This window comes from Oryctolagus cuniculus, unplaced genomic scaffold, assembly GCF_964237555.1.
Source record: "Oryctolagus cuniculus unplaced genomic scaffold, mOryCun1.1 SCAFFOLD_163, whole genome shotgun sequence".
Lineage (NCBI taxonomy): Eukaryota > Metazoa > Chordata > Mammalia > Lagomorpha > Leporidae > Oryctolagus > Oryctolagus cuniculus.
The window spans coordinates 1-24609 of NW_027208238.1; the positions used below are offsets into that span (position 1 = coordinate 1).

General features: G+C 43.8%; 1 long non-coding RNA gene across 1 annotated transcript in view; it reads left to right on the forward strand.

The window, feature by feature from the left end:
- The first annotated feature begins 23 nt into the window (after positions 1–23).
- LOC127487763 (uncharacterized) overlaps positions 24–24609 on the forward strand; it is a 95692-nt gene continuing 71106 nt past the window's right edge. Inside the window, exon 1 of the long non-coding RNA XR_011385910.1 lies at positions 24–211. This is a non-coding gene — a long non-coding RNA (uncharacterized lncRNA). The remainder of the gene's footprint in view (positions 212–24609) is intronic.

Consider the following 24609-nt stretch of genomic DNA (forward strand, 5'->3'; position numbering starts at 1 on the left):
GCCTGCGCACATCCGGGACCTGGGGTGAGCGCTGCGTCTGGTTGGTCTACGCCTCACCTGGTAGGAAGACGACGACCACCGAGGACTCAGCGGACGAGGAGGAAGACGACGACCACCGAGGACTCAGCGGACGAGGAGGAAGACGACGACCACCGAGGACTCAGCGGCCCGGCAGGGAGCAGAGCCTCGCGGGACGATGGGCAGCGGAGCGGTGAGTGACCGTGGTATGGGCGGGCGGTCTCGGCTCCTGCGGATGGTGGTGCATTAGGGAGAGGCCCCAGGAGAGGCCGGCCGCCCTCAGGAAGGTGTGCTGGCCCCTTTCAGAAGGCCTGCGGGTAGGACTGGAAAAAGCAAGCCTCAGCTTTCCCCTCGGCCTTTACAGACAAACCGCTTTGGCTGGGCCTTCTGGATGTACAGAGCTTACTGATACATGAGAGATTAGACTTAAAAAATTCAGACGTCCTGGGAACGTCTATTTGTAGTTGAGTATTATTGAGGAAAGAATGGTGACTGTGAATGGCCTTGACTAAGCCACCTGTGGGGGTGCCCCTGAGGGATAGGCAGCGTGGCCTTTCACAAGGTTCAAGTTCATGGAGCAAGGGATCGTGATTAGGAAGGGAAGAGGGAAGTTTCTATACCAGCCTGGTCATGTAGAGAACACATGTCCTTGATAGAACTATCGATTTCTGTGTGCGTTTTCTCACCAATATAGAGAGCTGAGAGTGCTAAGTACTTTTTTGAAATATCTAGTCTTACCAAATGTTCTGAAGTGCCTAATTTATGTTCGAAGTAAAAATGGTACAGTAACATATTTTCTAAATAGACTTTTTTTGTTAAAAGGCATATGAAACAATTTGGGGAGGGGGTGGTGCATGGCCAGACTCACTCCTGAGTGGTAGACGTTGTGATTGGGCACTGGTTTGAGGGAAGAGGAGGTAGAGGAGAGGGAGGAAGTTCAAAGAGCTCCACGCCTGGGAGATTCTGGTGAGGCCAGATAGACCACTGACCCATGGGTGTGTGCTTTTTGTTTCACTCTGTTGTGTATGGAGTGTATACCAAAGACCAATGAGGCCCGAATTACAACATCTAGCCCATCTAGATGTTAAAAGAGGTTGCCACTGTATGACAAAAGTAGAGTTAGTTAAACTAATTTTGTACATTTTATGTTATGAGTCCTCGGAAAGATTGTCTTTGGAAAATTGCAACATTCTAGCTCTCTGAAATGGTGGAGAAGGGAAGGGTTCTGGGCCAGAAATGATTGTTGATGTTGAAATGATTAGTTTCCCTGTAAGTATTACAAGTGGTTATTCAAGTCCACTGGTATCGTAGAGATGGGAAGGGAATGGTATGCAAGGCACAGTGTTCTTGTTGAGAAGACATTCATGTTAGAGCCTTTGTTACATGGGTGGGTTTTTTAGAGGTTACTCTCTGGTGCGTGACAACAATCGGTTTCTCTAGGTGTTTAAAATTAACACTTGTGTAAGGAGTTTGTCGTTTCCTTTGAGTGTTCACATTTTGGGAATGGCATAAATCTTGAGGTCTAGTAGAGAATGCTGACATTACTATGTGGTGACTGGTGTCAGGTGGGGTCGGGGGTTGGCGTGAGTAAGTATGCATAAATGATTCCCTTCATCTTATAATGTTCAAATCGTCTATGCGTTGTTATATAGGTGGGAGGACTAAGAATCAGGACTAATCTATTTGCTGCCAAGAAGAAAAACCCCTTCTATGATACACATAGACTGAAAGTGAAGAAGGGAAAAAGATATTCCATGTGAACTGAAAAGGGCAGGTGAAGCCTTCTTAATATCAAACAACATACACTTTTTTATTGAAGGTTTTTATTTAATGAACGCAAATTTCCTATGTCAGCTAAGCAACATATACTTTAGTACAAAAACTGTTACAAGAAACATAGAGGGAGTTCCTGCAGAGAACTAGATGCTGTTTGCTCCCCTGGGGCCCTCAGGGACAGATTATGGAATCTGGCCTGCAGACACCTGAGCCCTCGCTGCCACTGATTGATGGCCCTGATTGGGTATTTGAAGAGGCAGAGAAGCCCCCCAGGCCCAGCTCAATGTTCTCCCGTGGGTGATCGCCTTAGAGTGCAAACCCAGGCACTAAGGGTAAGTGCTCTGCATCCCAGACGATGGTGTCATCAGGGAGAAGGCCGCCTGAGAGGCCGGCCGCCCTCGGGAAGGTGTGCTGGCCTCTTTCAGGAGGCCTGCAGATAGAAGAGGATAAAAGCTGTTCTCAGCTTTCCCCTCGGCCTTTACAGACAAACTGCTTTGCCTGCATCCAGGCCTTCTGGATGGACAGAGCTTTCCGATATATGATAGAGTAGACTTAGAAAACTCCGATGTCTTGCGAGTGCCCATTTAGTTGAATTATCATAGGAAAGAAATGTCCTCTGGAAGTGCCTGTAAATGGCCTTGTTTAAGCCACCCGTGGGGGAGCCCCTGAGGGACATGAACCGTGCCCTTTCACAAGGTTCCAGGTCCTGGAGCGAAGGAGCATGAGGAGTTAGGGAAGGAGGGAAGGTTTTAGTTAGCCTGGTCATTTGGAGAACGCATCTCCTTGGTACAACTATCATTTTCTGTGTGTGTTTTCTCACCTCTATGTAGAGTTGACATTCCTGAGTATTTTTTGAAATACCTAGTCTTACCAGATGTTCTGGAATGCCTGATAGCTGTTCAAAGATGAAGTAGTCAAATAACACATTTCTTAGAGGCTACTGTGTGATGCCTGGGAACCTGAAGTCCTCCCTGGAAACATGCGGTCTCTAGGTGCTTAAAATTAACACCCATATAAGGAGTTTGTTGTTTCCTTTGAGTGTTTACATTTTGGGAATGGCATAAATCTTGAGGTCTTGGATAGAATGCTGACATCACTGGGTGGTGGGTAGCATCAGGTTGGGGCGGGGGATGGCATGAGCAAGTATGCATTGAAGGGTTCCCTTCCTCATATAAAGCTCCAGTTGTCTGTGTGTTGTTATATACGTGCATGGACTAAAAGGCAAGACCCATCTGTTTGCTGCCAAGAAGTAAAACCTCTAGCATGATACACATAGACGAAAAGTGAAAGAAGGGAAAAGATCTTACATGGGAACTGAAAAGAAAAGGTCAGGTGAAGCCTTCCTAATATCAAACAACATAGACTTTTTTATTGAAGTTTTTATTTGATGATTGCAAATTTCCTATGTACAAAGAAATAACATATACTTTGGCACAAAAACTGTTACAAGAGACAGAGAGGGAGTTCCTGCAGAGAAATCAGATGTGGTTTGTTTCCCTGGGGCCCTCAAGTCCAGTTTACGGCATCTGGCCTGCAGACACCTGAGCCCTTGCTGACACTGATTGATGGCCCTGATCGGGGCCTTGAAGAGGCGGCCAAGCCCTCTGGGCCCACGTGAGTGATCTCCCAAGAGTGATCGCCTCAGTATCCAGACCCGCCTCTAGGAACAGGGCTCTGCACCCCACCAGCAGCCTGGGCTGCAGGCCCAACCCTGGGGGCCTCTGTGAGGCTCCTGCTCCGAGGCGCCAAGGACGCTGCACCTTTGAGTGGTTCTGGTGAGGCGGCTTGAATGCCTTGGCTGCCATTAGGAGCTGGAGGCACCCAAGAAGGCGGGGTCTGTGGACTCAAGCAGGGCCATGTTTTCAGGCCTTGGGGCCACGCAGATGCGGGACCTGGGGTGAGGGCTGTGTCCAGGTAGCTGACACCTCACCTGGTCCTAAGTCCATGACAACGAGGAGTGGCCCTGCAGGGAGCAGAGTCCCACGGGACTGTGGTCGGCGGGGCAGTGAGTGGCTGTGGTCATGGGCCTGCCTCTCAGCTCCTGCAGATGGTGGTGTCATCAGGGAGAAGGCTGCCCCGGGAGGCCGGTGGCCGTCGGGAAGGTGTGCTGGCCCTTTTTAGAAGGCCTGTGGATGTAACTGGAAAAAGCTGTTCTCAGCTTTTCCCTCGGCCTTTACGAACAAACCGCTTTGCCTGCATCCAGGCCTTCTAGATGGACAGAGCTTTCTGACATTTGAGAGAATAGACTTAAAAAAATCACGCATCTGTCATGCGCCCATTGGTAGTTGAATTATCACAGGAAAGAAATGTCTTTGGGAAGTGACCATATATGGCCTCAATTAAGCCACACATGGGGTCACCCTAAGAGGGACATGCAGCCATGGCTTTCAGAAGGCTCCAGGTCCTGGAACAAAGGAACGTGAGGAGGAAGGGAAAGGTGAGAAGGTTCTAGGCTAACCTGGTCATGTGGAGGAGACTTTTCCTTTTTACAACTCTGCGTGTGCATTTCTCACCACGATGTAGGGTTGACAGTCCTGAATATTGTTTTGAAATATCTAGTCTAACTAGATGTTATGCAGTGCCTGATACCTGCTGAAAGTAGTAGCAGTAAAATAACATATTCTCTAAATAGACTTTGTGTTTAAATGCATAAGAAACTTTTTTTGGGGGGTGGAGGTGACATGTGGTTAGATTCAAAACCTAAGCGGTAGTCGTTGTGTTTGGGACAGGCTTGAGGGAGGAGGAGGTGGAAGAGAGGAAGGAAGTCCAATGAGCTCCATGCCAGTGTGCTTCTAGTGAGGCCAGACAGATCACCGTGCCCTTGGTGTGTGCATTTGTTTCACTCTGCCGTGTATAGTTTACAGAGAACTAACTAGTCCTGACTTACAACTGCTAGCTCATCTAGATGTTAAAAGAGGTTGCCATTATATGAGAAAAGTAGAGTCAGTTAAGCTAATTTTGTCCATTTTATATTATGATTCCAACTTTGATATACACTACGCACTTCCAAACATCTTGAAAATGCGATATTTCAGGCACAGCTCTTCTAAAAATTCATGGAAAATACTTAGTACAAAGAAGCTATATGGGTTTCAATTTGTTTGCACCAAAGAAGCAAATTTTGGATTTCATTTTCCATGAACCTTATGCAGTCCTCCCGGGTAAGGGCTTGCCCACTAGAAACGCAACACCATTAAACAAAACTGCAAAAGGTCACAATGGTTAGGATCTGGGGAATCCTCTAAATATGAGCAGCTTGGTCTGGAGCCATCCCCTCCTCACTTTCCTGTCTGCCTTCGATCCAGTGGACAAGTACAAGCTTCTGTAATACTTAAGAGTCCTTATTTTAAACATCTAGTCCTTCTGGACACTTAGAAGTGCACAAGGTATGTTACAAGTAGAGATAGTAAGCAATACATTTTGTAGCTATCCTTTTGTGAAATTAATACGAAGTACTGTCCTTTCGAAATGGAACAATGAACTCTTTGAGTAATACGCACTGCTGTGTTGGTGATGCTTCAGGGAGGAAGCTGTGGAAAAATGTCCAAAGAGCTTTTCACCAGTGTGTGTGCAGTGGGGCAAGGTGATCCATTGTCCATGCTGTTTGTTGTGTTGTTTTTCTTCGCTCTGTTTATAATGCATATATAAAAGGCAAATGAGTCCTCCTTTACAATGTCTAGCCTTCCTAGATGTTGAAGAGGTGGCTGGTGTATGACAGAGTAGAGTTAGTACACGAATACATTGAGTATGCTGTGTGTAACCACTGCTAGGAAACGCTGTTCTTAGAACCACTTATGGATATGAAATTGTTAAAATGCCTGCTAAGTATAACAGGTGCTTAAACCTGACCACTGGGTTGGTAGAGATGGGAAAGGAAATCTTTCTTGGCCAGAATGTTCTTGTTGAGAAGGCATTCACATTAGAGCCTTTGTTACACAGCTTGGTGTTTTAGAGGCTACTGTGTGGTTAGTGGGAACCTGAAGTCCTCCCTGGAAACATCTGGTCTCTAGGTGTTTAAAATTAACACCTGTTTAAAGGAGTTTGTTGTTTCATAGGAGTGTTTACCTTTTTGCGAAATAAATATTGAGGTCTTGAAGAGAATCCTGACGTCACTGGGTAGTGGCTGGCGGCAGGTAGGGGCTGGGTTGGCATGAGCAAGCATGCATAAATGATTCCCTTCATCTTATAATGTTCCAGTTGTCTATCCGTTGTTATACACGTGCATGAACTAAGACACAAGACCCATCTATTTGCTGCAAGAAGAAAGACCCCTACCATGATACACATAGACTGAAAGTGAAAGAAGGGAAAAAGATATCCCATGGGAACAGAAAAGGGCAGGTGAAGCCTTCCTAATGTCAAACAACATAGACTTTTTTATTGAAAGTTTTTGTTTAATGAATGCAAATTTCCTGTGTCAGCTAAGCAACATATACTTTAGCACCAAAACTGTTACAAGAGACAAAGAGGAGATTCCCACAGAGAACTCAGATGCAGTTTGCGCCCCCAGGGCCCTCCAGAATGGATTATTGCATCTTACCTGCAGACACCTGAGCCCTCGCTGCCACTGATTCATGGCCCTGATAGGGGCCTTGAAGAGGCAGCGAAGCCCCCGCGTCCACCTCAGTGATCTCCCATGGTCGATCGCCTCAGAGTCCAGACCCCGAATCCTAGAGTAAGGGCTCTGCAACCCACCAGTGGCCTGGACTCCAGGCCCAACCCTAGGAGACCTCTGTGAATCTCCTCTCTGAAGTGCCAAGGATGCTGTGCCTTTGAGTGGTGCTGGTGATGCCATTCAAATGTCACGGGGGCCATTAGGACCTGGAGGGCCTAAGAAGGCGGAGTCTAAGGACACAAGTGAGGCCATGTTTTCAGGCCTTGGGCCATACAGATCCGGGACCTGGGGTGAGCACTTTGTCTGGTTGGCCAACCTCTCTGCTGGTCCCAAGACGATGAAGATGACGACAGTGATGACAACCACCGATGGCAGGGAGCAGAGCCACGTGGAATGATGGGCAGCAGAGCGGTGAGTGGACATGGGCATGGGCAGGCAGTCTCGGCTCCCGCGGATGGTGGTGTCATCAGGGAGCAGGCCGCCCCGAGAGGATGGCCACCCTTGGGAAGGTGCGCTGGCCCCTTTCAGAAGGCCTGTGGATATAACTGGAACAAGCTGTTCTCAGCTTTCCCCTAGGCCTTTACAAACAAAATGCTTTGCCTGCATCCAGGCCTCCTAGATGGACAGAGCTTAGAAAAATCACATGTCTTTCAGGCGCCCATTGCTAGTTGAATTATCTTAGGAAAGAAATGTCCTCTGGAAGTGACCACAAATGGCCTCAATTAAGCCACTCGTGGTGGCACCCCTGAGGGACACACAGCCGTGGCCTTTCAGAAAGTTTGAGGTCCTAGAGTGGAGAGCGTGAGGAGGAAAGGAATGGGGGAAGGTTCTAGTTAGCCTGGTCATATGGAGAAAACAACTTCTTGTTACAACTATCCTTTTCTGTGTGCATTTTCTCACCACTATGTAGAATTGACAGTCCTGAGTACTTTTTAGAAATATCTAGTCTTACTATTTCTTCTGGAGTGCCTGAAGGCCTTTCAAAGTAGATGTAGTCAAATAACACATATTTTAAATAATCTTTTTGTGAAAATTCATAGTAAAGTTTTTTTTGGGGCGGGTGGTGTGGGGGGGGGTGGGAGTGACATGTGGCCAGACTTGCTTCTGAGCAGTAACGTTGTGTTTGGGCCCTGGTTTGTGGGAGAAGGGAGGAAGTTCAAAGAGTTCCACGGCACCACGCCAGCATGCTTCTAGTGAGTCCAGACAGAGCACCATCCCCTCGGTGTGTACATTTTGTTTCACTCTGCCGTGTCTACATTGTATACAAAGACCAATTAGTTCTGACCTACAACTTGTAGCCCTTCTAGATGTTACAAGAGATTGCCACTATGACAAAAGCAGAGTTAGTCAAACGAATTTTGTCCTTTTTTAATTATGATTCCTCGGAAAGATTGTCTTCAGAAATTTGGAGCATTCCAGCTCACTGAGGTGGTGGAGAAGAGAAGGGTTCTGGGCCAGAATGTTCACATTTCAAAGAAATTTTCACATTGTAACTGATTATTTGTGTGCAGTTTAGCACTGCTGTGTATACAGTGGACAGATCAGTCCTTCCTTGAAAACATATAGTCTAATTTGAATGTTCAGAAGTGCCCAACGTAGGTTAAAGTTAGGAGTGATACCTTTTTGGTATCACTCAAGAAATGTGTCTCTGGGGAATGGACTTGTTGGCTACCACTTTGAGCCTTGTGCCACCTGTGTATGTTCTGTGGTTTGGAGGAGGTGGGTGTTAGGGAACTGCAAAGGGTGTCCCTACTTGGGATGTTTTCAGCCATTTTCCTGTATGTTTTCTGCATTTTGCTTTACTCTGTATAGAGTGTATATAATGGACAAATGAGTCCTAATGTTGTAACATCTAGATTCTAGATGTTAAAGAGGTTGCAGGTACATGACAATGTAGTTAGGGAAACTAGCATATTTTAGCTATTTCTGTTGAAATTCATAGGAAAGCTTGTCCTCTGTAAATGACTTTTGGATGTCCGTGTGTGAAGTCATCTCTAAGCATTACATAAGCTTGTACTTGTCCACTGGATAGAAGGCAGAGAAGGAAGTGAGGAGGGAATGGATCCAGACCAAACTGGTTGTATTTAGAGGCTACCCCAGATCCTAACTGTTGTGACCTTTGTGCAGTTTTGTTCAATGGTGTTGTGTTCTTGGTGGGCAAGCCCTTACCAGAGAGTGCTTAATAAAGATCATGGAAAATGAAATCCAAAAGTGCTTATCTTGGTGCAGATTGAAGTCCATGTAGCTTCTTTGTAATGAGTTTTTTTTCCAGGAAATTTTAGAAGAGCTACATCTGAAATATCGAGTTTTCTCTATGTTTAGAAGTGCCTGGTCTATGTAAAAGTAGGAGCAGCTGATTACCATTTTGTCAAGTTAAAATGAGATGTTAATATGAGAATCACGTTTATTACAATACTTGTATGTGAGAATTGAGTGCTGCAGCACGTTGTGTTAAGCCACCCCGTGGTACATGCATATCCTGTGTTGATGTGCCTGGTTTAGTCCTCACTTCTGATGCAGCTTCCTGCTGATGCACACCCTGGGGGGATGGTGTGATGGTTCCGATACTGGGATTGCTACCATGCACATGGGAGACACAGATGGGGTTCTTGACTTTGGCCCCAGCTTTTGTAGGCATTTGGGGAGTGAATCAGCCGAAGAAATCTCTCTCTCTCTCTGCCTCTGCCTCTGCCTCTCTCTCTCTACTTCTTCCCTTTTTTTCTCTCTCCCTCTTCCTCTTTTTTTGGAAAAGATTTATTTATTTGTTTGACAGAGTGACATGGGGTAGGTGATGGGGGTTAGTGACAGAGGGAGAGTGAGAGAGCAAGAGTGGTGGGAGATAGAGATTATTAATAAACCATTTTAAACTTTAAGCATCATTCTTGGGGCCACGCTGTGACGCATGGGTTAAAGCCCTGGCCTGAAGCACAGGCATCCCATTTGGACGCTGGTTCTAGTCCCGGCTGCTCCTCTTCTGATTTAGCTCTCTGCTATGGCCTGGGATAGCAGTGGAAGATGGCCCAAGTCCTTGGGCCACTGCACCCATGTGGGAGACCCGGAAGAAGCTCCTGGCTCCTGGCTTCAGATCGGCACAGCTCTGGCTGTTGCAGCCATCTGGGGAGTGAACTAGCGGATGGGAGACCTCTCTGTCTCTGCCTCTCTCTGTAACTCTATCTTTCAAATAAATAAAATAAACTTTTTTAAAAAAGAATCATTATTCTTAGAATTTTCTTAGCTTACATTTATAGGTAAATATTTAAGCCTAAACTGTCTTCTATTTGTTTTCTTTTTTGCCTTTAATACGAGGATAATTCCAAAAGTTACTATAGGGGCAGATTGTTAGCCTGGTCGTTATCGTTAAGGTGCCAGTTAAGGGATCAGAGCTATGGTGTAGTTTGCTAAGCTTCAGCCTGCGGTGCTATGACTGTTCATGCCCTGGCTACTCCTCTCCTTATCCAACTCTCTGCTAATGGCCTGGGAAAGCAGTGGAAGATGGTGTAAGTGCTTAGGCCTGTGCACCAGTGTGGTAGACATGGAAGAAGATCCTGGCTCCTAGCTTTGGATCTACCCAGCTCCAACCGTGGCTGCCATTTGGGGAGTAAATGAGCAGATAAAAGGCTTTTCTCTCTGTTACTGCCTCTCTCTGTCTGTAACTCAAACTCTCAAGTAAATAAATAAAATCTTTTTATTTTTTGAACATGGCATTTAAGACACTCATGCTGCACATTGGAGCACCTGGATTTGATTCTAGGCTCTTTTTCTTGGGCCCAGTTTCCTACTAGTGGGAAGCATGATGGACAGCAGTGATACCTCAAGCAATTGGGTTCCGGCCATTCATTTGGGAGATCTGGATTGAGTTTATGTCTCCCATCTTTAGCTTCACACTGTCCTGGCTACTGTGGGCAATTTGGGGAATGAATCACTGGATGGACGTTCTCTATCTCTCTCTCTCTCTTTCTCTCTCCTCTTCTCATATAAATAAATTAAAACCTCTTTAAGTTGTGGGAAAATTGAATTAAAAGATAAGCTAATTTTTGATAAGTTTTTTGATTCATGCATGGTGTAGCTCGCACTAGAGTATACCTGGAAAGCTGCCCCCTGTGAGGCCAGCATCCCATATGAGCATCAGTTCATGTCCTGACGGCTCTACTTCTGATCCAGCTCCTTGCTAATGACATGAGAAAAGCTGGAGATTGCCCATGTGTAGGGGCCCCTGATAACCATGTGGGAGACCCAGATGATACTGCTGGCTTCTACCCAGCCCAGCCCTGCCCTTTGCAGTCATCTAGGTAGTGAACCAGTGTATGGAAGATCTCTCTCTTACTCTCTCCCTCTCTCTCTATAATTCTGACTTTAGCTAAATAAATAAATCTTATAGCCATACATGGTTTATACATAGTATGCACTTTTATTAAATTTCAACATTTTTTTAACTTTATATATTTGAAAGGCAGAAACACACACACACAGACAGGCAGAGAGACAGAGAGAGTGAGAGAGAAAATAGAGAAGTATTTCTCATATTCTGACTTCCCAAATGCCTGCTGGAGACAGGGCCAGGACAGGACAAACCCAGGATCTGGGAACTGAATCCAGGTCTCCTACATGAGTGGCAGAAAGACAACTACTTGAGTCATCACTTGCTGACTCTCAGAATGCACACAGGAAGGAAGCTGCAATTTGGAGTATGGCTGAGGCTTAGGCACTCAGATCAGCCTATTACCAGTTGCATCAGATGTCCTCTCTTCCACAGACATCTCGAAGACTCCCCACAGCCTGTACTTCCATCCCCCTACCCATTATTATAACCCCACTCCTTTTTTGTACAACACAAGCATCATTATCAAATTTCTATTTTAAAATACATAAGTCTGTTAAGGGACGAATATCCAATACATACAAGAAAATCAGGATGACCTGAAAAGAGTGTTTTTTTCTAAAGAAGATGTAGGAATAGCTAAACGTTACATGAAAAGGCACTCAACATTACTAATCATCAGGAAAACCCAAGTCTAAACTACAATGAGATAGTACTGAGAGATAAAATAGCTGCAATCAAAAAGAGAAATGATAGCAAGTGGTGGTTAGGACATTCAGAACAGGGGATTACTGTGTCATATTGGCGGGAATTTAAGTTGGTACAGGCATGTAGAAGGCACTATGAAATTTTCCCTACAACAACAACAACAACAAAAAATGGAATTATTCTGTAACCCATCAATCTGTTTGCTCCCAAAGGAAATATAGTCAGCACCTCCTACGGATATCTGATGTCAGGATCATTGCAGCCTCTTTAATAATAGCTGAGAACCCTGGCTTCAGCCTGACCCAGTGCCAGCTGTTGTGAGCATTTGTAGAGTGAAGCAACAGAAAGAAGTGCGCTCTCGCTCGCTCCCTCTCTCGCTCGCCCTCTCTCTCTCTCTCTGTGTCTTTATGCTTCTTTCTATATATTTATTCCTCTGTTTTTCTGCCTCTACTTATCAAATAACAAATAAATAAAACTTGAGAAATACGTAAATAAAATATAGAGTAGGATCATATAAAGTAGTATGGAGGGGAGACAGAGATAATCACAGTACTGTATTAAATATTAAGCTGTACTTTTTGTGCTCATTTCAGTTTTGCTAATAGAATATGTACTTTATTTTAGAATAATATACTGCAAATAAATGCAAGGGACTGAATTTGTACTGTAAGTCACTTAGTCCAGTGTTTCCTATTAATCTTAGAGAATGTGATAGAAAGACAAACATATGTAAGTTGTGTTCACAAACTTACTTGCACATGTGTGCGTGCACTCACACACATCTTTCACAAAGTCTACAATGTTGGATGCATCTGTTTTGAATTTGCTGCTTTGAAGCAGTATTAATATGCAATAATTATATTTTAATTAACAAATATATTGAATTTGGTTATTTACAGGATTACCTCGTGATTAAACAATGATGAAAAGTAGTGTACCCATAATAAATGTGCAGTGTGGTAGGGAGTTACTATGTTGTTGTCCAACACAGGATTCTATCTGAATCTTTGGTAGAAGTCTGCAGTCAGTGGACTTCCTTGTGAATAAGTCCTCATTATGAGAAACCATGGACCGCTTTTCCCATTACTGAAAACACTATGTATGTGGTTATCCGTTTACATTGGTGCACTACATGTGTGTTACCATACATTTCTGTGGGTGATGGTGTCATGTTACATAATGCAAGATAAAAAAAATAAAAAATTTGTTCACATTTATTAAGAAGTTCTTTCACTACTATTGCTTTTTAAAAGTTGAAGTAACTTTGAAGAAGCATTAAGTGTGTTGACACAAGAGACAAACTTTCAGGAGATAAGATAGGGTTAGGAGTTGTTTGATTGGACTCTGCTATCATTAGTTCTCACTCTGTGTTCCTAGCAGCATTACTTTTGGATTGTCTGCAGAGCACATGTTGTTGTCAACCCCCATGTTTATAAGAGTTATTTCTGCAAACAACTGACAGAAATAAATCAGTCTCATTTTTTTTAAAGATTTACATATTTCTTTGAAAGGCAGAGTGTTACAAGAGAGGCAGAGAGAGAGAGAGAGAGGGAGAGAGAGCACCTTCATCTGCTGGTTCACTCCCAAATGACAGAAACAACCTGAGCTGGGCCAGTTTGAGGCCAGGAGCCTGGAGCTTCTTCTAGGTCTCCCAAGCGAGTGCAGGCGCCCAAGGACTTGTGTCATCTTAAACTGCTTTTCCAGACCATAACAGTTAGCTGGATCGGAAGAGGAGCAATCAAGAGATGAACCGGTGCCAGTGTAGAATACCATCAGTGCCAGCAGAGGCTTATCCTTCTAGACCACAGTGAAGGCACCCAGGGAAAACTTAACAAGTCTCAGTATGCAGCATATATAATAGGTTCTTTAGATCTACTCTTTCTATATGTTGGTAGAATTTGTATACTGAATTTATGGCTGATTTTAACCAAGGTTTGTTTCAGGATATAGTAAATATAATGGGTCCTTTTAGTTTACTCTTACTAAATATTGGCCTAATTTGTATACTGAATTTATAACTGATTTAAGACAAGATTTAGTTATAAAGCCAGCTAGCCAATGCTAACTGATAGGCATGCTTGTTGGGGTATAGGAAAATGTAAACTCAAAATGTCTAAATGCCATATTACGGATCTATTTCACAACTGCATCAGTGACATATTTATAAAATTGGAAGTAGATTCATTTTGAAATAAAATATTAGAATGTGGGAAAATCATTGCCTTTATATTTAGACGGAGAGATTACAATGATGAATAATATATAGACAGACAGATAGATAGATTTCATTTTCCTATGAATAGACTGAATAGTTTGTTGCTTTTACCAAATCTGTGTCTTACATAATAAAAATAATATGATTCATCACTGAAGTTAGATGTGTATTGATTAAATTTAAAAGTGGTTGAAGTCCAGACCACCCAGCACAGTCTTGAAGTGAGCAGGGCTGCAGTAAGTGGGTATTGTGAGCAATTGTGATCCACAGACTTTCCAGAGAGAAAAACATGCTTGGCTCACCGACATCAAATCTGGTTGGGAGAACAGGATTTGATCCACTGGGCTGAAACACAAGCCAACAATGGTTCTGGGAACACCTCAGTCCCCTGCAGGAGGACATGCCTGGGGGGCAGAGTGAATTCACCAGCGTACCCTGACCTTAGAGCCTTGAGGCTGAGAAAACACAATGACCTTGTTAGAGCAGACATGGTGTAGCTGAGTTCTGGGCAAACTAGAGTGCTGCAACTCTCCAAGCTCCCTGATTGCCTAGAGAAGTTCATGGCAGAGAGAACGGTTCTCACAGGATTGGCTAGCACATCGTATCTGTGACTCACATGGCTGTGTGGATGAGTTTTGAATACACTGAGGGCTAACACCTCGGCATGCTGACTGAATGGACTAACAAATAAGACCCATCTACTTGCAGCCTATAGGAAACACACCTCATTAACATGATACACATAGACTGAAAGAGAAAGGATGGAGAAAAGATATTCCATGAGAATGGATAAAAAAGAGCAGGTATAGCCATCCTAATACCAAACAAAATAGACTTTAACACAAAACCTGTTAAAAGAGACAAAGAAGGAAACTATGTAATGATTAAGGGATCCAAAGAACAGGAATAGTAACTACAAAAATGTGTATGCATGCAATTACGAGGCACTTGGCTATTTAAAAATCTGTTAATGAATCTAAAGGAGACACAGAATACAATATATTAGTAGGAGGGATTTCAGTACCTCACTTTCATCAGTGAATAGATCAGTGAGACAGAAAACCAACAAGGAAACAACAGAACTAAGCCCCACTGTGGACCAAATGGACCTAACTGATATCTACAGAACTTTTCACCCCACAGTTTCACATGTTCTTCTCAGCAGTACACAGAACCTTCTCCAGGATAGACTATAAATTAGGCCACAAAGCAAGTCTCAGCAAACTCAAAAAATATAAATCATACCACGCACCTTCTCTGATCACAGTGGATTGAAGCTCAAAATCAACAGCTGAAGATTCTCAAGATTTCGTCTTTTGAAAAATGTCTGTTTAGGTCCTTGGCAGGCGTTGGACCCAATCCTACCTGCATATTTATGCTGTTAATGTTGGAATGGATGCAGAATTCAGGCCCTGGATTCCAATGCCTGTAGAAAGACTTCTGCTAACCAAGGGCCGAGGATATGCTCGTGTCTTTCTAGAGAATGTAGGACAGCCCATTTGGGTACCAGCCAGAAACATCAAGCCTGCAACTGACAGCCAGAACCAGCTGAACAAGACTGAGAGAATGCCGTGTTAGCGGACGCATCTGCTACCGATTGTCAAGCTGCTGCCCTATCATGCTGCCCTATGAAACTCCCCACAGCCAGATCTGCTACTCTTTTATACCCCACTAGCTCCAGCCAGCCACTCAAATGGCCCACTGCCTGCGTGTGGTCATGCCATTCCTGATCACCATTGTTCCTCATTCCTACCTCCATCTGAACGAGCACTCCAGTGGTCTCCCGTTTTGAGAGCTGGTTAGTCAATGACGGGTAAGATAGATCCCCTGGGGGACAACCTAAGACAGGCACAGCTGCATGAGGAGACCACATGGAAACAGGGTCAACAATGGTATGGCCAAGGATCATGCCTCCCGTTGCTCAAAAATTAACTAAAAGGGGGAAATGTGGTGGAATGAGAAGGCTGTGCCAGGATGGCCACTGGCAAGCGAGCATCAGTTACTCAGGAAATGGCTTCGGAACCCACCTGTGCAAAGGAGCCTGATTGGTTACAGCATAAACTGCCCCTTGACCGGATTGGCTGCCTCAGCTATATATAAGCTGCTGCACCAACTGAAATACATGAGTCTGCGAGCTACTCGCCTCTAGCCTGCTTTCACTGTGTCGTGACTCTGCACCTCTTGCCCCCACCGCACTTCTCCTCTCAGGATGAATCCACAGCAACATATATCTTGCAGGGTTTCTCCAATGTTCTCTAATAATTTGATAATGTCAGGTCATAGATTTAGATCTTTAATCCATGTTGAGTGGATTTTTGAATAAGGTGTTAGGTAGGGATCTTGCTTCATACTTCTGCATGTGGAAATCCAGTTTTCCCAGCACCATTTGTTGAAGAGGCTGTCCTTGCTCCTTGCTCCAGGAATTGGTTTTAGCTCCTTGATCAAATATAAGTTGATTGTAGATGTTTGGATTGATTTCTGGTGTTTCTATTCTGTTCCATTGGTCTTTCCATCTGTTTCTGTACCAGTACCATGCTGTTTTGATTTATAACTGCCCTGTAGTATGTCTTGAAATCTGGTAGTGTGATGCCTCTGGCTCTGTTTTTGTTGTACGAGATTGCTTTAGCTATTTGAGGTCTCCTGTGCCTCCATACGAATTTCAGCATCATTTTTTCCAGATCTAAGAAGAATGTCTTTGGTATTTTGATTGGTATTGCATTGGATCTTTAAATTCCTTTTGGAAGAATGGACATTTTGATGATATTGATTCTTCCAATCCATGAACATGGAAGATTTTTCCATTTTTTTATATCCTCTTCTATTTCTTTCTTTAAAGTTTTGTAATTCTCGTCATAGAGATCTTTGACATCCTTGGTTAAGTTTATTCCAAGGTATTTGATTGTTTTTGTAGCTATTGTAAATGGGATTGATCTTAGAAGTTCTTTCTCATCCATGGCGTTGTCTGTGTATACAAAGACTGTTAATTTTTGTGCATTGGTTTTATATCCTGCTAAATCCAAACGGCCAACAGACACATGCAAAAATGTTCAAGATCATTAGCCATCAGGGAAATGCAAATCAAAATGACAATGAGATTTCACCTCTCTCCAGTTAGAATGACTTACATACAGAAATAAGCTAACAACAGATGCTGCCGAGGATGTGGGGAAAAAGGCACACTAATCCACTGTTGGTGGGAATGCAAACTGGTAAAGCCGCTGTGGAATACAGTTTGGAGATTCCACAGAAACCTGAATATAGCCCTACCACACGACCCAGCCATTCCACTCCTCGGAATTTACCCAAGAGAAACTAAAATGACAAATAAAAGAGCTATCTGCACCTCAGTGCTTATTGCAGCTCAATTTACAATAGCTAAGACATGGAATCAACTAAATGCCCATCAGCGAAGACTGGATAAAGAATTATGGAATACGTACTCTATAGAGTACTACACAGCGATTAAAAAAACAAACAAACAAACAGTGAAATCCGGTCATTTGCAACAGAATGGAGGAATCTGGAAAACATCATGCTGAGTGAAATAAGCTAATCCCAAAGGGACAAATATACTCCCTGATCGGTGACAACTGACTAAGCACCTAAAAGGAAACCTGTAGAAGTAAACTGACACTATGAGAAACGATGACTTGATCAGCCCTTGTCCTGTCGAGGAACAGCTTACTATTTTATTCTTTTTATTATTTTCTTTTTCTACTTAATACCATTGGTTGAATCTACTTAATACCATTGGTTGAATGCTAATAATAATTGATAGAATTAAAAAGGAGAGAATGATCCAACATGGGAAGTGGGAAACACAGCACACTCATAGAATGGCAGATGCCCTAAACACCACGCTGGCCTCAGAATCAGCTCTTAAGGCATTCGGATCTGGCTTAAAAAGCCCATGAGAGTTTCTCAGGCATGGAAAGCCAAGACACTTTGGCAAAAAAATGACCTAAATGAAAGATCTCTGTGAGTGAGATCCCAGTGCAAAGAACAGGCCATCAAAGAAGGAGGCACCTTTCTCTGAAGGGAGGAGAGAACTTCCACTTTGATTATGGCCTTGTCTAACTAAGGTTGGAGTTGTGAACTCAAGAGGCCTCCATAGCCTTGGCAGCTCATGAAAAGAGCCTCGGGTGATTACTGACATCATAAATAAGGATGCCAATTGTTAAATCAGCAGCAAGAGTCGCTGTGCATCTACACTCCATGTAGGATCTCTGTCCTTAATGTGTTGTGCTAGGAGAATTAATGGTAAAAATATTTTTCACACAGTACTTTATTCTTTGTGTATCTGTGTGGGTACGAACTATTGAAATCTTTACTTAGTATACACTGTTAATCTTCTGTATATAAACATACTTAAAATTAATCGTGATGAAGAATGGGATGGGAGAGGGAGTAGGAGATGGGGTGATTTGTGGGAGTGTGATTATTGGGGGGGAAAACCACTATAATCCAGACGATATACTTTCAAAATTTATATTTATTAAATAAAAGTTTTTTTTTTTTAAAAAAGGATTCTCAAGAACATATCCAAACACATGGAGACAGAATGCCATGCACCTACATTAACAGTGAGTTATAAAAGAAATTAAAGAATTTCTGGAAGTGTATGAAGATAGCAATATCTCATATAAAAACCTGTGGAGGGGCCGGTGCCGTGGCTCACTTGGTTAATCCTCCGCCTGCAGTGCTGGCATCCCATATGGACACTGAGTTCTAGTCCCGGTTGCTCCTCTTCCAGTCCAGCTCTCTGCTGTGGCCCAGGAAGGCAGTGGAAGATAGGCCAGCTACTTGGGCCCCTGCACCCTCAGGGGAGACCAGGAGGGAAGCACCTGGCTCCTGGCTTCGGATCTCCATAGCTCTGGCCGTAGCAGCTATTTGGGGGGGTAACCAACAGAGGGAAGACCTTTCTCTGTCTCCCCCCCTCCTCTCTCTCTCATTGTCTTAACTATATCTGTCAAATAAATGAAAAAAAATTAAAAAAGAAAGGTATGCTGAATTAAATTTGAAAAAAAAAAAAGGAACTATGGAATACAGCAAAAGCAGTGTTAAAAGGGAAGTTTATAGCAATTTGTGCCTACATCAAGAAATTGGAAAGTCATGAAATAAATGAATTGTCAATTCATCTCGGAAGCTAGAAAAAAAAAAAACAGTAAAGCAAAACACAAATTAGTAGGAGGAAAGAACTAATTAAAGCTAAGGAAGAAACAAACAAAATTGAAAAAACAATTGCAAAATAAGAATGATATGAATTGCTGTTTTTTTAGAAAATTAAAAAAAATTCACACATCATTGGCCCAACTAACCAAAAAAGAAAAAAATAAAAGAGGGAGGAAACCCAAATCAACAAAATCATGGAGAAGGCCGCCCCAAGAGGCCGGCCGCCCTTGGAAAGATGTGCTGGCCCTTTCCAGAAGGCCTGTGGATATAACTGGAAAAAGCTGTTCTCAGCTTTCCTCTCAACCTTTACAAACAAAACGCTTTGCCTGCACCCAGGCCTTCTAGATGGACAGAGCTTTTTGACATTTGATAAGTAGATATAGGAAAATCGCATGTCTTGCTAATGCCCGTTGGTAGTTGAATTATCATACCAATGAAAAGATGTAGTTTAATCTACATGTTCAGAAGTACCGGACATAGGTTAAAGGTAGAAGGAGTGAAATTGCTTTGTAAATATCTTACTGGTATACTCATGAATTGCATCTCTGGGGAATGGACTTGTTGGCCACCACTGTGAGCCTTGTGCCACCTGTGCTTGTTTTGTGGTTTGGAGGACTTGGCATCTAGATTCTAGATGTTAAAGAGGGTGGCAGTGCATGACAGAGGAGTTAGGGAAACTAGCATATTTTAGATATTAGTGATGAAATTCATAGGAAAGCTTGTCCTCCCTGTATATGACTTTTGGATGTCCGTGTGTAAAGCCACCCCCAAGCGTTACATAAGCTTGCACTTTTCCTCTGGATCAAAGGCAGAGAGGAAAGTGAGGAGGGAATGGCTGCAGACCAAACTGGTCACATTTCAAGGATACACCAGTTGCTAACCATTGTGACATTTGTGCAATTTTGTTTAAGGTGTTGTGTTCTTAGAGGGCAAGCCCTTACCCTAGAGGACGTCGGAAAGTTCATGGAAAATAAAATCAAAAGAAACTTATCTTGGTACAAAGAAATTGAAGCCCATATAGCTTCTTTGTACTAAGTATTTTCCATGAACTTTTAGAAGAGCTACATCTGAAATATCGAGATATCTAGGTGTTTAGAGGTGGTTGGTGTATGTCAGAGTTGGAGCAGCGGATTACTACTTTCGTTTAGCTTTTAAAAAGTGATAGAAAACATTTGGAAGTGGAATTGTAAAGACCTTTGCTGAAGAGTATACTCTCTTGAATATTGTTTTTTGGGTTGAGAGAGGTGGGAGGGATGAGATTTCAAACTGTATTTTTGAGATTGTTTGCTAGAACATTGGTGCTTACCTATTGCCCTGTATGTTACATGTATTTCATTTAACATTGCTTTAATGTACATGTTGTGTATATACTGGGCAAAGGAGTCCTCATTCCACAATATCTACTCTCTAGATATTAAAGAGGTATCAATGTGTGACAAAAGTGGTGTTAATAATCTGACACGTGTTGTTTATTTTGTGTTAAATTTCCTAGAAAGACTGTCCTCTGAAAAGGACTTTTGGAAATGAAATTGTAACTTCACATGGTATTGAAAAGTGTGCCCACATCTACCTGTCGGCAGTGCAGAGAAGACTTTGGAAGAAACAAAGGCTTCTCTAGAGCTTCGTGAAGGTTTTTCTTTAGAAGACACTTTCTGAGAGAACCAGTTCTGCATGTATAGTTTCTGCAACACTCCTGTGTATAGGGTGGACACAAGGAAGTCCTCATTTGAAACATCTAGTCCTGCTAGATGTTTAGAAGTGCGCAAAATATGTTAAAAGTGGAGGTAGTGTATAATGCATTTTGTAGCTATCCTTTTGTGAAATTCATATGAAATACAGTCCTTTGGAAACAGAATCAGGCATTCCTTGTCTGAGTAGTATGCACTGTTGGGTTTGGTCCTTCTTCAGGGAAGAAGCAGTGGAAAAATGTCAAGAGCTTTCTACCAGCGTTTGCGTGGTGGGACAGGGTTAAGCATGGGCCATGCTGTTTGTCATGTTGTTTTTCTTTTCTTTGCTGTGTCTCGAATGTACATATACAGGGCAAAGGCATGCTACTTTACAACATCTAGTCTTTGTAGGTGTTCAAGGGGTTGCTGGGGTATGCTGAAAGTAGAGTTAGTGCTCAATTTCTTTGAGTCTGCTTTGTGTTACCACTCGTGGGAAACACTGTTCTTTGAACCAGTATGGAAGTGAAATTGTTAGATTCCCTGTAAGTGTTAGAGGCGGTTATCCAAGTCCACTGGGTTGGTGGAGCTGGGAAGGGAATGGTTTGCAAGGCACAGTGTTCTTGTTGAGAAGATTTTCACTGTAGTGCCTTTGTTACATGTGTTGGTTTTTAGAGGGTACTGTGTGGAGCGTGAGAACCTGACGCCCTCCCTGGAAACATCAGGTCTCTAGATGTTAAACTTAACACCCGTGTAAGGAGTTTGTCATTTCCTAGGAGTTTTTATATTTTTGGATTGGCATAAATCTTGAGGTCTAGGAGAGAATGCTGATGTCACTGTGTGGTGGCTGGCGTCAGGTGGGGCCTGGGGTTGGCATGAGTGAGTATGCTTCGAAGGGTTCCTTTCCTCTTATAATGTTCCAGTTGTCTATCGGTTCCTATATACGTGCGTGAACTGAGAAACAAGACCCATCTATGTGCTGCCAAGAAGACAAACCCCTACCATGATACAAACAGACTGAAAGTGAAAGAAGGGAAAAAGATATTCCATGGGAACAGAAAAGAAAAGGTCAGGTGAAGCCTTCTTAATATCAAACAACATAGACTTTTTCATTGAAAGTTTTTATTTGATGATTGCAAATTTCCTGTGTACAGAGAAACAACGTATACTTTGGCACAAAAACTGTTACAGGAGACAGAGAAGGAATTCCTGCAGAGAACTCAGTCGCGGTTTGTTCTCCTGGGGCCCTCAGGAACAGATTATGGCATCTGGCCTACAGACTCCTGAACCCTGGCTGCCACTGATTGACGGCCCTGATCGGGGCCTTGAAGAGGCAGCGAAGCCCCCTGGGCCCACATGAGTGATCTCCCGTGGGCGATCGCCTCAGAGTGCAGACCCGGCCTCCAGGAATAAGGGCTCCGGACACCACCAGTGCCTGGGGCTCAATGAACAACCCTGAGGGGCTTCTCTGAGGCGCCAAAGATGCTGGGCCTTTGAGTGGTGCCAGTGAGGCCGCTCGAATGCCTTGGCGGCCAATAGGCGCTGGAGGGCCCCGGAAGGCAGGGGTCTGCAGACACCTGAGCCCTTGCTGCCACTGATCCATGGCCCTGATTGGGGCCTTGAAGAGACTGCAAAGCCCCCTGGGCCCACCTCAGTGATCTCCCGTGGGCGATCACCTTAGAGTGCAGACCCCACTTCCACGAGTAAGGGCCCCGCACACCACCAGCGCCTGGGGCTCAAGGACCACTGGTCCCCCCACCCCACGCCTGGGCCTCTGTGAGGCTCCTGCTCTGATGCTCCGAGGCCGGTGGAATGCCGTGGCGGCCATTTGGAGCTGGAGGGCCCCAGAAGGCGGGGTCTATGGAAGCATGCGTGGCCATGTTTTCAGTCCTTGGGCCACGCAGATGCGGGACCTGTGGTGAGCGCCGTGTCCCAGTTGGCTGACACCTCACCTGGTCCAAAGACGACGAGGATGATGATGACCACCGAGGACTCAGTGGCCTGGCAGAGAGCAGAGCCCCGCGGGACAGCAGGCGGCAGAGCGGTGAGTGGCCATGGGCACGGGCAGGCGGTCTCGGCACCTTCGGGAGAAGGCCTCCCCGAGAGGCCAGCCGCCTTTGGGAAGATGTGCTGGCCCCTTTCAGAAGGCCTGTGGATATAACTGGAACAAGCTGTTCTCAGCTTTCCCCTCAGCCTTTATAGACAAACGTCTTTTCCTGCATCCAGGAAGGGAAGAGGGAGGGTTCTAGGCCAGCCTGGTCATGTTTAGACGAAATCTTCATGTAACGACTATTGTTTTCTGTGTGCGTTTTCTCTCCTCTGTGTATAGTTGATAGTGCTTAGTACTTTTTTGAAATAGCTAGTCTTCCTAGATGTTTTGCTGTGTCAGGTATATGCTCAGAGTGAAGTATTAATATAACACATGTTGTAAATAATCTTTTGGTGAAAATTCATATGAAACTTTGTTTCGAGGGTGGAGGTGATGTGTGGCGAGACTCAGTCCTGAGCATTAGGCGTTGTGTTAGGGCACTAGTCTGTGGGAGGAGGAGGAGGTGGAAGAGAGGTGGAGCTCCAAAGAGCTCCACGCCAGTGTGCTTCTAGTGAGGCCAGACAGACACGTCCCCTGGGTGTGTGCTTTTTGTTTCACTCTGCCGTGTATAGAGTGTATACAAAGGACCAGTGAGTCCTGGCTTACAACATGTAGCCCAGGTAGCTGTGAAAGAGGTTTCCACTCTATGACGTAAGTAGAGTTACTTAAACTAATTTTGTACATTTTATATTATGAATCCTGGGAAAGATTGTCTTTGGAAAATTGGAGCATTCTAGCTCCCTGAGATGGTGAAGAAGGGAAGGGTTCTGGGCCAGAAGGTTCACATTTTGAAGACACATTCAATTCTAACTATAGTTAGTTTTGTGCAGTTTAGGACTCTTTTCTTTCTTTTCTAGTCTTTTCTTTCGTTTCTAATCTTTTCTTTCCTTTTCTTTCTCAGATAGAATTAGACAGTGAGAGAGAGAGAGAGAGAGAGATAGGTCTTCCCTACATTGGTTCACCCCCAAATGGCTGCTATGGCCGGACCTCCGCCGATTGGAAGCCAGGAGTCAGGTGCTTCCTGCCAGTCTCCCGTGTGGGTGGCAGGGGCCCAAGCACTTGGGCCATCCTCCACTGTCTTCCCGGACCACAGCTGTTTTGTATATAGTGGACAGGTAAGTCCTTACGTAGAAACATCTAGTCTATTCTGGGTGTTAAGAAGTCCTGACCTAAGTTAATTGTAGAAGTGAAATCACTATGTAAGTATCTTTTTTTGGTAACACCAATGAAATGCTTCTCTTGGAATGAATGGAATTGTGAGCCAGCTCTGTGAGCCTTGTACCACCCACCTGTGCTTGTTCCGTGGTTTGGAGCAGGTAGACGTGGAGGAACTGCAAAAGGTATTATGCTGGTGTGTTCCTAATTGGGATGTTTCCAGTCATTCTTCTGTATGTTTTTTGCATGTTATTTTACTATGTGTATAGTTTATATAATGGACACCTGAGTCCTAATTTTTAAATCTGTTTTCTAGATGGTAAAGAGGTTTCCACTGGAAAACAGAGTAGTTAGCAAAACTAGCATTTTTAATGTATGTGTGTTGAAATTCATACTAAAGCTTGTCCTCTGTAAATCACTTGTGATTGTCAGTTGGTTTAGCCATTTCTAAGCATTGCATTGGCTTCTGTTTGTGCGCTGGATAGAAGGTTGAGAGGCAAGTGAGGAAGCAGTGGTTCCTGACCAAAATGGATATATTTAGAAGATACCTCCGATCCTAACCATTGTGACTTTTGTGCAAATTTGTTTAACGGTGTTGTGCTCTCAGTGGGCAAGTTCTGATCTGAGATTACCACAGAAAGTTCATGGAAAATGTATATAAAAATGTTTATCTTGGTGCAAATTAAGCCCACATAGCTTGTTTGTAATACGTACTTTCCATGAAGTTTTAGAAGAGCTGTGTATGAAATATCGAGTTTTCTATATGTTTAGAAATGTTTTGTGTATGTAAAAGTGGAGCAGTGGATTTCCCCTTTTGTAATAAGTAGCTTTTAAAAAGTGATAGGAAACGTTTGGAAGTGGAATTGCTAAGCTACTTTT